Below are 14832 nucleotides of genomic sequence, written 5' to 3'. Positions count from 1 at the left end.
GGTCAGTTTTCATTCCAACCCCAAAGAAAGGCAATGCCAAAGTGTGCTCAAACTACCGCACAATTGCACTCATCTCACACGCTAGTAAAGTAATGCTCAAAATTCTCCAAGCCAGGCTTCAGCAATATGTGAACTGTGAACTTCCAGATGTTCAAGCTGATTTTAGGAAAGACAGAGTAACCAGAGATCAAATTGCCAACGTCCACTGGATCATTGAAAAAGCAAGAGAGTTTCAGAAAAACATCTATTTCTGCTTTATTGACTATGCCAAAGCCTGTGACTGTGTGGGTCACAATAAACTGTGGAAAGTTCTTCAAGAGATGGGAATACCAGACCACCTGACCTGCCTGAGAAACCTGTATGCAGGTCAAGAAGCAACAGTTAGAACCGGACATGGAACAACAGACTGGTTCCAAATAGGAAAAGGAGTACGTCAAGGCTGTATATTGCCACCCTGCTTATTTAACTTATATGCAGCGTATGTCATGAGAAACGCTGGGCTGGAAGAAGCACAAGCTGGAATCAATATTTGCTGGGAGAAATATCAATAACCTCAGATATGCAGATGACACCACCCTTATGGCAGAAAGTGAAGAAGAACTAAAGAGTCTCTTGATGAAAATGAAAGAGGACAGTGAAAAAGTTTTTCCTTACCTTTCTTTTTCTGTCCACATGTTATTGAGAAAGTCAGTTCCTAGGCAGGTTGATAAGAAGTCTGGGGTCCACGAGGAGAAAGGGATTTGGGGTTCTCAACGAGAAGCTAGGGATCTGGAATTCTCAAGGAGGAGGAAAGGACAAACTTTTTTTTTTCCTCTCTGCTTTCCTCAGTCTTAGTCACATAAAACAGTTTTGTTGTTGTTGTTGTTGTTGTTGTTTTTCTTCTTCAAGCCTGGAACTGATGATCATACAACTCAGTTTAAACTCTGTACTAGGGATTATATAACAACAAAGTATCCTGCTTGAGGACAGTTTCTTCTTCCTCAAAACCTTCTGACTAATCCTGATATCTTAGAATGTATATTATGCGAGTGGGTCTGGTAGGATCTTTCTATTGTTAAGTTCTAATCCTATTATCCTAAAATGTAAATTGTGGGTGTGGGTCTGGTGAAATTTTCACAAACTTGGTTTTTTATTTATTGTAATAACTAATTAAAAACACCCAGTTTCCCCATCAGTCATTCTCTCCCATCAGGAATATTCCATAAGCCTCTTATCCTTCTCCATCAGAAGGCAGACAGACTGCAAACCACAATCACAGAAAACTAACCAATCTGATCACACGGACCACAGCCTTGTCTAACTCAATGAAACTATGAGCCATCCTGTGTAGGGCCACCCAAGATGGACGGGTAATGGTGGAGAGTTTTGACAAAACGTGGTCCAATGGATAAAGGAATGGCAAACCACTTCAGTATTCTTGCCTTGAGAACCCCATGAACCATATGAAAAGGCAAAAAGATAGGACACTGAAAGTTGAACTCCCCAGGTCGGTAGGTACCCAATATGCTACTAGAGATCAGTGGAGAACTAACTCCAGAAAGAATGAAGAGATGGAACCAAAGCAAATACAACACTAAGTTGTGGATGTGACTGGCGATGGAAGTAAAGTTCGAGGCTATAAAGAGCAATATTGCAGAGGAACCTGGAATGAATCAAGGAATGAACCTGCAGTGAGTCCATGAATCAAGGCAAATTGGAAGTGGTCAAATGGGAGATGGCCAGAGTGAGCATCGATATTTCAGGTATCAGTGAACTAAAATAGACTGGGATGGGTGAAATTAACTCAGATGACCATTATATCTACTACTGTGGGCGGGAATCCCTTAGAAGAAATGGAGTAGCCATCATAGTCAACAAAAGAGTCCAAAATGCAGTACTTGGATGCAGTCTCAAAAAAGACATAATGATCTGTGTTCGTTTCTAAGGCAACCCTTCAATATCACAGTAATCCAAGTCTGTGCCCTGACGAATAATGTTGAAGAAGCTGAAGATGAACAGTTCTATGAAGACCTAAAAGACCTTCTAGAACTAACACCCCCAAAAGATGTTCTTTTCATTATAAGGGACTGGAATGCAAAAGTAGAAAGTCAAGAAATACCTGGAGTAACAGGCAAATTTGGACTTGGAGTACAGAATAAAGCAGGGCAAAGGCTAACAGAGTTTTGCCAAGAGAACACACTGGTCATAGCAAACACCCTCTTCTAAAAACACAAGAGAAGACTCTAAACATGGACATCACCAGATGGTCAATACTAAAATCAGGTTGATTATATTCTTGTGCAGCCAAAGATGGAGAAGCTCTATACAGTCAGCAAAAACAAGACCGACAGCTGACTGTGGCTCAGATTAAGAATTCCTTATTGCCAAATTCAGACTGAAATGGAAAAAAAGGAGGGAAAACCATTAGAGCCTTCAGGTATGACCTAAATAAAATCCTTTATGATTATACAGTGGAAGTGAGAAATAGTTTTAAGGGACTAGATCTAATAGAGTGCCTGAAGATTTATGGATGGAGGTTCATTACATTGAACTGGAGGCAGGTATCAGGACCATCCCCAAGAAAAAGAAATGCGAAAAGCCAAAATGGTTGTCTGAGGAGGCCTTACAAACAGCTGTTAAAAGAAAAGAAGCAAAAGGCAAAGGAGAAAAGGAAAGATATACCCATTTGAATGCAAGTTTGAAAGAATAACAAGATAAGGAAGCCATCCTCAGTGATCAATGCAAAGAAATAGAGGAAAACAATAGAATGGGAAAGACTAGAGATCTTTTCAAGAAAATTAGAGATACCAAGGAATATTGTCATGCAAAGATGGGCACAATAAAGACAGAAATGATACGGACCTAACAGATGCAGAAGATATTAAGAAGTGGCAAGAATACACAGAAGTATACAAAAAAGATCTTCATGACCCACGATGGTGTGATCACTCACCTAGAGGCAGACATCCTGGAATGTAAAGTCACATGGGCCTTAGGAAGCATCACTACAAACAAAGCTAGTGGAGGTGATGGAGTTCCAGTTGAGCTATTTCAAGTTCTAAAAGACGATGCTGTGAAAGTGCTGCACTCAATATGCCAGCAAATTTGGAAAACTCAGCAGTGGCCACAGGACTGGAAAAGATTTGTTCTCATTCCAATCCCAAAGAAAGGCAATTCCAAAGAATGCTCAAAACTACCGCACAATTTATTTCATCTCACATGCTAGCAAAGTAATGCTCAAAATTCTCCTAGCCAGGCTTCAACAGTATGCGAACCGTGAACTTCCAGACATTCAAGCTGGATTTAGAAAAGGCAGAGGAACCAGAGGTCAAATTGCTAATATCTGTTGGATCATGGAAAAGGCAAGACAGTTCCAGAAAAACACTTATTTTGCTTTATTGACAATGCCAAGGCCTTTGACTGTATGGATCACAACAAACTGGAAAATTCTTCAAGAGATGGGACTACCAACCACCTGACCTGCCTCCTGAGAAATCTGTATGCAGGTTAAGAAGCAACAGTTAGAACTGGACATGGAACAAAAGACTGTTCCAAATTGGGAAAGGAGTACATCAAGGCTGCATATTGTCACCCTGGTCATTTAACGTATGTGCAGAGTACATCATGTGAAATGCCAGGCTGGATGAAACACAAGCTGGAACCAAGATTGCCAGGAGAAATATCAATACCCTCAGATATGCAGATAACACCACCCTTATGGAAAAAAGTGAAGAAGAACTAAAGAGTCTCTTGATGAAAGTGAAAGAGGAGAGTGAAAAAGTTGGCTTAAGGCTCAACATTCAGAAAACTAAGATCATGGCATCCGGTACCATCACTTCATCTCAAATAGATGGGGAAACAATGGAATTAGTGACAGACTTTATGTTTTTGGGCTCCAAAACAACTGCAGATGGTGACTGCAGCCATGAAATTAAAAGACGCTTGCTCCTTGGAAGAAAAGCTGTGTCAACCTAGACAGCTTATTAAAAAGCAGAGACATTATTTTGCCAACAAAAGTCTGTCTAGTCAAAGCTATGGTTTTTGCAGTAGTAATGTATGGATGTGAGCTGAGTGTCAAAGAATTGATGGTTTTGAACTGTGGTGTTGGAGAAGCCTCTTGAGAGTCCCTTGGACTGCAAGGAGATCCAACCAGTCCATCCTAAAGGAAATCAGTCCTGAATATTCATTGGAAGGACTGATGCTGAAGCTGAAACTCCAATACTTTGGCCACCTGTTGAGAATAACTGACTTATTGGAGAATACCCTGATGGTCGGAAAGATTGAAGGCGGGTGGAGAATGGAACGACGGAGGATGAATTGGTTGGATGGCATCACCGACTTGATGCACATGAGTTTGGGTAAGCTCCAGGAGTTGGTGATGGACAGGGAAGCCTGGCGTTCTGCAGTCCACGGGGTTGCAAAGAGTTGGACACAACTGAGCGACTGAACTGTACCGAAAAAGTAAATAATTTCCTTGCTAAAGACTGTCAAGGGGGACACTCTCTACCCCCTTCCGATGTCTATGTCAGAGGCTTTCTCTGTCCCTGTTTATCCTTTAATAAAACTCTGCTACACAAAAGCTCTTGAGTGAATAAGCCTGGTCCCTGTTCTCAAAGCTAAATCTTCTTCAGAGATCGAGAATCCAACACCGTTCACAGTAAGCTATCATCCTGCAGGCTTGTCTGGAATCTTCAGGAAAAGGTAAGAACGTTCAGAGCTTTAGCCTGTCTGCTTATCAATATACACATTTTCTGCCTTACCTTACTAACTCTACGATGTGCTTGTGTGAATGAATGACACACCCTGCACGAAGAGTGATGAGCCCTGCTCTGTGGTTTCGCAGTGCCTCGTAATGACTGAAGGCAGCCCCCAAAAGGGAAGCCTTGTCGGGGGTTTGTATCGACCTGCCAATGCCAAGAGACAACCAACATCCCTGGGAGGGGAGAGGCCAGAGATGGGCAAAGCGTGTGGACTGAACTTTCGTTTCTCAGTCTTTTCCTGGTCTCTTTGACCATTTTGTAATTGCTTGGGGAATTAGAACAACTGTCGGATCATAGACTTTCAAGGGACTTGTGATCCATGCTGTTACTATGTACTTTTACTTAGACCCCAAGTATGGAAGCGCCTAGCCTTGCTAGGAGCCAAAAATTACTAGGAGCACGTATGGAGCAAGGTGGAACTCTAGCTTCAGGAATGTCTCTCAAGCTAGAGGTCTCTCTTGCCTGCCTGCCTAAGGGGCCAGCGACCTGAAAATGAGTCTTTGTCATGGCTGTGCCTCCTATCTATATGGACAGAAGCACTGCTGGTGACCGTGAGGTTTTTGAGGATGCAGATCGGTAATTGCAGGATCTGAACGGATTGGAAGTACAGTGGGCTTCTTCCTTTGGTAGTGTTGACTGTTAGTGGATCAGAGGAGGCTCTCTAGTGGCTTTTGTCTCAACTCCCTAGATATTTCTTTTGTGGAATCTGGGAATGAACTGGAAGGATTGGCCCTAGTAGCTTGAGGACAAAAATCACTTTTTCCTCACTGGCAAACCCTCCACCACCTCTTTTGCTATCACATATACTGGCGTGGTGACACTCAGAAGGGACATCTTGGTTGCTGTTCATCCCTTTATGACTCATGCCTTCTACTGCGGTCAGGACTGTACTCGGGAATGTGCCCAGGCACACGTAAGATGGATGCTTTCCCTAGTAGTCCTAGCTTGGGAAACATTGTGGGAAACTACTCTGGCAAATCAAAGAAAGGTCTTGGTGGTAAGGAACTGAAAAATCAATCTGGGATGCCATCAGGTCTACCCCTGGTGCATCTCCAGTCCATCTCGGTGGTAAAACTGGGAGGGACGAGTAAGACGCCTGTGTCAGTAAGGGACAGACTAAGTCCCACCAGGGAAGGAAAGCTTCAGTGGAGAGTTTGTCTGCACCCCCATCTAGACCAGGGAGGGACGCTTCCGGTGGAAAGAAGCCATGGCTGTGGATGCTGCTTTTTTCTCTCTCACAGATGGGAGCTAACAGTTCCATAACCACTCATTTAAAATGTATTTTTAAAAGTGGGACAAGTTTGATCCCCAGAGTTTAAATAGACATGCCTGATCTTCTTCTGTGATACCGAATGGCCACGGTATCCTTTGGAAGACTGGGGACGCTGGCTTGTTGAAGGGTCTCTTAATTAAGATACTGTTTTACTAGACCAGTTCTGTGGAAAACAAGAGAAATGGGTAGAAGTGCCATATGTGTTGCTTTATTTTTCTGCGAGACATTCCAGACTTGTACCCTAAGGGTGCAGATTTGGGTGTAAAACCTTCAGCTCCCTCCTGTCTTCTTACTTTCCTCCTGTATCTGGGACTCCCAACTGAACAGGCTGAGAGTCAGGGCACCCTTCCAGGAGGGGTTGCCTCAGTCTCGGTAGAAATTCAAATAGTACCAATTGCAATCGAGACTATTGAGAGGATCCAAAAAGTACACAGAAGACTTTAAGGGACTAACTTTACTTTATGAGCTTACTTGGAGAGATGTAATGTATGTCTTGGGACAGATGCTAACTCCTGACTCGAAAACTTGAGTTTTGGAGAAGATGCTACTTTTGGAGATGAATGGCTTGAACATAAAACAAGGGAAAGGGGGAACATGAAATAGCCCTCCTTCCTATTAGGAGCCAAGCAGTTCCTATAACAGAGCCACTTTGTTAGATGTATTCTTGAAGGACTCAAGGGAGCATGTGCTAAGACTGACATATGCTAAGTTGTTTGACATAGAACAGGGAGAGAAAGAACAGGGAGACATAGAACAGGAAGAGAGAGAAAGTCCTGGTAAATTCCTAGATAGACTAACGGGAGGCTCTCCGCAAGTTTACTGATGTTGATCTCAAAATTACAGAGGGGGAAATGATCTTAAAAGATCGATTTCTCAGTCGGCTCCAGATATCTGCCATAATTTATGAAAACAGGGTATGGACCAAATCAGTCTTTAGATAATCTGTTGCAACTGGCTCAGACAGTATATTATGGTAGAGAATACAAGGAGGAAAATAGGAGGAAAAAAAGAACCAGGCAAAATATTGAAGCCCCAACAATGGCTGTTAGACCTGCTCTGAAATAGCCTGAGAAAAATGCCCAGAGGGACCCAGGTGAAAAGGGATGAAATTGTTATTACTGTGGGAAGGAAGGACATCTCAAGCAGAATTGACCCCAGCTCCATGTCCAGTCTGCAAGGGACCACACTGGAGAAGAGACTGCCCTCTGAGGTTTAGGTCCCAGGGGTCAGACTCTCAAGACAACCAGGACCGAAGGTGTCCAGGGGTCCCCACACAAGCTCCCAATCTATTAACTCCTGAGGAACCCCGGGTATTAATAACTGGAGGGCCAATCAGTCGATTTTCTTTTGGACATCAGGGCAACTTCTGCTCCTTAAAGCCCCTGATCTGCTTTCTTCCTGATCTACTACAGTAATGGGGCTGTCTGGACGAGCCAGATCTATTTCAATCATTGATTTGAAGGATGCTTTCTAGAGTTAAAGCTATATTAGATCATCCTCTACCTATGACTTTAAGACAATTGAGAGGATTCTTGGGCATTACAGGCTACTGCCACATTTGGATTCCAGGTTATGGGGACTTACCCGTCCTTTATATAAACTTATAACTGGGATTCAGCAGGCCCAAACCAACAAGCTGGTTTCGTCCTTAAAGACTCCAAAGGCTTTTAAGTCTCTTTAAACTGCTCTCTTGCAGGTCTGACTTTGAGCTTGCCCATAGGATCAGAGTTTGTTACTGAAGAAAACCAGGCTATGGCCACATTAACAGTAATTGTTATTATTGTTTTGCTAATTCATAAAGCTCAAAAGTTTACTAATGGGTGAAATTTTACTGGACTGACTTCTCATGATGTAAGTGGGATCTTAAACTCCAAAGTTCAGAGCAACAATGCTCCGTTTTTAAAGCTTCCATAACTCAAGAGTTGTCAAAAATTCTAGGAATAGAATATCACTTACACAGTTCCTGGAGACCCCAATCTTCAGAAGTTGAAAAGGCTAATGGCATTATTAAGAGGCATCTGTGTAAGCTAACTCAGGAAACACATGACAGTTGGTTTAAAGTTCTACCCGTAGCTTTAATGAGGACTTGAACTGCCACTAAGAAGGTATTCTCTCTATGACAGACTGTTTTCATGCACAGATCCTGAAGCTTTAAAATTAACTATGTGACTTAGCTTTTAGCTTTTCAACAGACATTACCAGGAGGTTAACTCCTGACTTAGCCTTTAAGTGAAACTAGCCACTGTTTGGGAAAATGCAATGGCAACCCATTCCAGTACTCGTGGCTGGAAAATCCCATGGACGGAGGAGCCTGGTGGGCTGCAGTCCATGGGGTCGCTAAGAGTCGGACACGACTGAGCAACTTCACTTTCACTTTTCACTTTCATGCATTGGAGAAGGAAATGGCAACCCATTCCAGTGTTCTTGCTTGGAGAATCCCAGGGGCAGGGGAGCCTGGTGGGCTGCCGTCTCTGGTGTCGCACAGAGTCGGACACAACTGAAGCGACTTAGCAGCAGCAGCAGGAGCAGCCACTGTTTGAGCCAGGAACCAAGATGGGCCTGAGAATCTAGGTGGGCTTGCTTTTGCTGACTCCAAAAATCCTGAGTCTGCCTTTGACCCTCAAGACAACACCTTCCTGTCCTGGACTCATTCTTATGCTGCATTCCACAATCTGTCTAATTGCTGGGTCTGCAGAGCACTTCCCTCTTCATCAATTGAAGATTTCCCATGGTGCGTTTCTCTACTTTAAGGAAAGGACTTTCTTCAACTCTGTGATAACATCTAAGAAGCCTAAGATGGACAGGTATAACATACTGTATCTTAACTATGGAGATAATGTGGCTTTCAACTTTGATTATACATTACCTTGGTTTAATGATTATTTTGCTGCACATAAGAAAGTAAATGGCTCTAGATCTGGTGGTTTTCTACTTCGTGTTTATCAAATATGGAATGAGGTCATATGGCTAACTCCTAAAAAGGGACGCCTACTATCTAATGCTCCCATATGCAGGGAACAAATAGAACCAACCCCAGAAGTTAGCTGATGACTGATTATAATGATTAGAAACAATTGGGATTTTTTTCTCAAGAAATATGCAATGTAATCATTCCTGTGTTTTCCAGTCCCAGTTCAGGTCCTCCTTTTGCCTGGCCAGGCACTGATTGGGACTGGATCCCTCAGCCATGCTGTCTTGCACCAAACAGGACCTACTGGATATGTGGCTCTTACCAATGGGCGTGGCTTCCCCCCAGCTGGATAAGTGTGGTGGTCTCAGAGAGGTTTGGAAAAGAATTTCCAGACATGAGACAGAATGAAAGAAGAATACAGTTTATTAGAGTGGGAGACACTGTTAGAACAGCAGGACAGCTCAAAGGAGAAGCTACGTTGAATGTTGAATGGGGGTCCTTAGTCCACTTTTATACCCAGGGTACAAGGAGTGGGATAGGGGTCTTGCAGGTCATTTGCTGACTGGATGAGGCACATACGCATACTGGGTGGGGGGAGGAATAAGGCAAAATACCTCCTCCCTATGGGGTAGGAGGGGAGACAGTTTATACTGTTCTATTAATACTTACAGTGGAGGAGGGAAGGATGATAAGAGTCTGGTTTCTCCATTCCTGCATTCCAAGACCCTCCTTGGTTATCTGCTCTTTTGTCCTTGGGTCACCACATTCGTCCCTCTCTCTATGTTTAGGGCCAATTCTTTGGCCCCTTTTAGTACCCTGCTCATGTCTAACTGTCTACCTATTTCCCTTCTCAAGCATTTGGGAACCCAGTCTCAGGGTAAAATGGGCCATGATCACTCTGTCTTCTTCAGGCTGTACAGGGGTGTCATGGGGCTCTGGGTTCTCTTTGCCTGCTCTCTGTCAGGGTACATTTACAGTGGAAGATGAGAGTCCATGGAATGATAAGGTGGCTTGTTCCAGCACTGTCTGGGTGTTGGCCAGGGAATGTTCTTGTCAAACTATCACTTGGAGATTTGTTGTATTCTAGAAGAAACAAACTTAACAAGAAATTTAAAGGTACATGGCCCAAAGATTAATAGAAATAGAAAAGCTGCTCAGGGGCTAGTCAGGAGAATCAGGACTAGACATTGGTTTGTGATGTTAATATTTGTCTAGGTTTGAGAAGATGCAAGAATTTGGGCTCATAAAATCTTTACTTGAAAACATCTGACTATCTGAAGGCCGGTTCTTGTGGGTTTTTCCCAGAGCACAGAGTGCTCTGATCTCCACCCTGAACTCCTTTCAGGGATGTTGAAGGTCAGCAGCTTGTAGTGGTCACAATGTAATTCTTGTAGAGGCAGCTGGCAAGTGCCAACTTCCAGTCAGCAGGGGCCGCTTATTTGACCATGCTTTGGGGGCATTTCATGGCCATTGTGTCCCACGGTGCTGGGAAGGCTCATTCCCAGGTCTAATGAAGATTCCTTTGACAGGCCACTCAGTGTGCTATTATTGGACCAGGCCTTGCGAGTAGCAAAAGTCTCTGGACCCTACCTGTCTTACTAGCCTCTTGGTTCAGGAAAATATTCCCTCTTGTTGCTTCTTCCCATATCTAGAGTTACTTTATTACAATCATTGATACCATGTGGAACTGCACATCAACATTTTATCACAGACTCAGTCACACATTTAGTAACGTAAGAAACAATCTTCTGAAACAAGTGACATAGAAAATAATATAGTTATAGCTAGCAGTTATTAGTAAGGCCATAAGTAAGAATTATAAGTCAAGGATTTTCATTAGGTATAGCCCAGTATACTCTAGGTCATCTGACTTCATTTGTTAAATGACTATACCCTGATGTTTAAACTGTGGTGTTGGAGAAGCCTCTTGAGAGTCCCTTGGACTGCAAGGAGATCCAACCAGTCCATCCTAAAGGAAATCAGTTCTGAATGTTCATTGGAAGGACTGAAGCTGAAACTCCAATACTTTGGCCACCTGATGTGAAGAGCTGACTCATTTGAAAAGACCCTGATGATGGAAAAGATTGAGGGCAGGAGGAGAAGGGGACAACAGAGGATGGGATGGTTGGATGGCATCACCGACTCAATGGACATGAGTTTGGGTATGCTCTGGGAGTTGGTGATGGACAGGGAGGGCTGGCGTGCTGCAATTCATGGGGTCACAAAGAGTCGGACACGACTGAGTGACTGAACTGAACTGAACTGGTGTTAATCTCCTGGTTGTACGTCATGGAGCATCGGATCTTTATCTGAAGATTGCTTCCTGAGATAAGCTTTAGAAACATACGTAGAGTGTCCGTTTTAATAACTTAATTAACTCTTTTAGCAATATAACATAACAACAAGGAACTATCTCAGAAGTGTGTCTTAGTAAACACTATACCTTAATTAACAAAACTAGAAACTTAGTTTAACAATTAACAAAGCTTAATATTCAGTGAAACAAAATTTTTTCATTATGAGAGCATTAACCCTGTGGCCAGGGAAGGCTTTAACCCATCAAAAAAAAAAAAAAAAAAAAAAAAAAAAATGAGGTTTGTCAGGGAACTGGAAAAATCCAAGTGGCCATCTTTGGATTTCCCATAGCCCTGACTCTTTGATTATAGCTATTGTTCACCCATTTTTAATGCCCGACTTAGGAGTAGACTGTTGCCATATTTTAAGGACATCAGGATAGCAAAAGTCTAACCATGAGGGTTTATTTTTTTTGTAATTTCTATGATATCTATATAAGTAACATCAGCCATACAATATAACCTGAGAAGATTCATCACTCCTCCAACAATACTTCCCATGTAATTTAACATGTCAAATGAACTCAGGTAGTTTAATATCTCTCTTTGGGATGCTTCAGGGGCCCTCTGAAGCATCCCAAAGTTAGCTAGAAGGAAAATGATTTAGGAAGTGTTTTCAATAAACATCAAAAGGGTTTATAACACTCAGTCAGATAGAATCATAGAGATCACTGTGAAACAATATATTCACTTAGCCAAAGTAACAAAGAAGATTTCAAAGGTAAACATAGAACAGATCACTTCAGAGGTAAAGAAAATTACAACCCATTATCAAAGGCAGCTCAACATCTCAAGAAAACTTGTATTTATGCACAAAACTCTTCCCTTGGGGTACACTTTCTGTCAAACCTTCTTATCACTTTCTGTACCTATGACTTTGTTCTCCCATCTTGAAAGAGCCACCTATAAGTCAGACCTACTTCCTTTTACCTTCATAAAATGTAATTTCATTCCCCATACCTTCTTTACTGAAAACACACATCATATTTTCCTTAAGCAACCAAGAACTGACCTTTATATTAGCATTCTATAGATTGGTGAACATAAATACCAGTGATAATTTCTAAAAAAAAAAAAAAAATTGCTTTCTTATAGAGAACATCTCAGGATGGCATCAAACATTATTCATGAATAGTCCAAAATCTTTAGTTTCTCTGTAAGAGGAAGTTAGTGTTTAGTAATTAATGTTTCAAAACCTTATTTTAATTGGATATGATCTAGCTATTAAACTTCTAATAAACTTTCGTCACCTAGTTTAGCACAACCCTAGAAATTTCAGGTTACCAAAATCTAGAGAGGCTGTTTTAGACAGACATTTCTAAAGTGTAATATTCTTAGTAGAGTTTATCTAAATGCTCATATCTCATTTACATTTTTTTTGAAGTTTCTTCACTCGAGGTACTTTCCTTTCTGACAAACTTGTAACACATATAACAATATAACAGTATTTAACTTATAATAAACCTAGGCACAATGAAAACATTAAGCTTAATGTTAATGACTCTTAGACATGTCTATATTAGATTAGCAAACAAACATTAATACTAGATATTTAATATTGAATATTTCCCAGTTAACATGATATTCATTTAGGTTAATTTCTCTTGTATTTAGAATTGTTTGATTTGTAAGCACTTACTTTTCTTTAGGCCAACTAAATTAGAACTCATTTACAACTTCAGCAATAAAAACAAAAACAAAAACAAAAAACAAAGACACACACTGAGACATACACAAATCCAGACAGACGGACAGATCTTATAGTTTTCCGATTGAGATTTAAAATGTTTGATACACCCCCTCACCTTTTTTTTTGGTTTAAAGTTTTAATCTATCCTAAGCTGAAGTCTCAGACAAAGTGGGCAATGTATTTCAAGGACATGGAAAAGGTTAACATCAAGTTTTTCCCTAGGAAGGCATTTTAACAAGCTATTTGTTTTTAATTGCATATACAAAAAGAACCGGTTTTGCAGTTTCCAAGAAAAAAAAATTTCATTTTAACCAGTTTTCTCCGGAGTCTAAAGAATATCATTGCCATCCTGTGTCAAAGTCATCTTTCATTTCTGTAGTCATAATTTTATAGCTAAAATATAGACCAAATAGTGCTCAAATTTACTCTGATATCAGGAGCAGATCAGCTGATAAAAATCTTGAATTGTCCCTCTGGTGGGAAGTGAGGTCTTTGTCCTATCAGACGAATTTGAAGGGTTAAGGGAATTTGCAGGAGTGCTGCAATCAAGATTGCCGGGAGAAATATCAATAACCTTAGATATGCAGATGACACCACTCTTATGGCAGAAAGTGAAGAGGAACTAAAAAGCCTCTTGATGAAAGTGAAAGTGGAGAGTGAAAAAGTTGGCTTAAAGCTCAACATTCAGAAAATGAAGATCATGGCATCCGGTCCCACCACTTCATGGGAAATAGATGGGGAAACAGTGGAAACAGTGTCAGACTTTGTTTTTTTGGGCTCCAAAATCACTGCAGATGGTGACTGCACCCATGAAATTAAAAGACACTTACTCCTTGGAAGGAAAGTTATGACCAACCTAGGTAGCATATTCAAAAGCAGAGACATTACTTTGCCAACAAAGGTCCGTCTAGTCAAGGCTATGGTTTTTCCTGTGGTCATGTATGGATGTTAGAGTTGGCCTGTGAAGAAGGCTGAGCGCCGAAGAATTGATGCTTTTGAACTGTGGTGTTGGAGAAGCCTCTTGAGAGTCCCTTGGACTGCAAGGAGATCCAACCAGTCCATTCTGAAGATCAGCCCTGGGATTTCTTTGGAGGGAATGATGCTAAAGCTGAAACTCCAGTACTTTGGCCACCTCATGCGACGAGTTGACTCATTGGAAAAGACTCTGATGCAGGGAGGGATTGGGGGCAGGAGGAGAAGCGGACGACAGAGGATGAGATGGCTGGATGGCATGACTGACTCGATGGACGTGAGTCTGAGTGAACTCCGGGAGTTGGTGATGGACAGGGAGGCCTGGCGTGCTGCGATTCATGGGGTCGCAAAGAGTTGGACACGACTGAGAGACTGAACTGAACTGAACTGATGTAAGTTAATACTGCTGCTGCTGCTGCTAAGTCGCTTCAGTCGTGTCTGACTCTGTGCAACCCCAGAGATGGCAGCCCACCAGGATCCCCGTTCCTGGGATTCTCCAGGCAAGAACACTGGAGTGGGTTGCCATTTCCTTCTCCAATGCATGAAAGTGAAAAGAGAAAATGAAGTCGCTCAGTCGTGTTGACTCTTAGCGACTCCGTGGACTGCAGCCCACCAGGCTCCTCCGTTCCTGGGATTTTCCAGGCAAGAATACTGGAGTGGGGTGCCAAAGTTAATACATTGCCATATAAAATTTGGTGTCCTCAACCAATAACTGGGTGATCTAAAAACCAGGAGACAATTCTCTAAACTTATCTGGACCTGCTGAGGAGGAAGATGGGCCCAAGCAGCCCTTCCAGGTCTACCAAGGCCAGAATGTCCAAAGCACAGAATGGTGCCTGCTTTTCTCAATCTTGCATTTCCGTCAGGGTGCACTGTCGCTGGGCCACTGCAGT

Source organism: Bubalus bubalis, chromosome 18, assembly GCF_019923935.1.
Source record: "Bubalus bubalis isolate 160015118507 breed Murrah chromosome 18, NDDB_SH_1, whole genome shotgun sequence".
Classification (NCBI taxonomy): domain Eukaryota; kingdom Metazoa; phylum Chordata; class Mammalia; order Artiodactyla; family Bovidae; genus Bubalus; species Bubalus bubalis.
The sequence above is the reverse complement of the archived record's forward strand: the minus strand, read 5'-3'. Positions refer to the sequence as shown.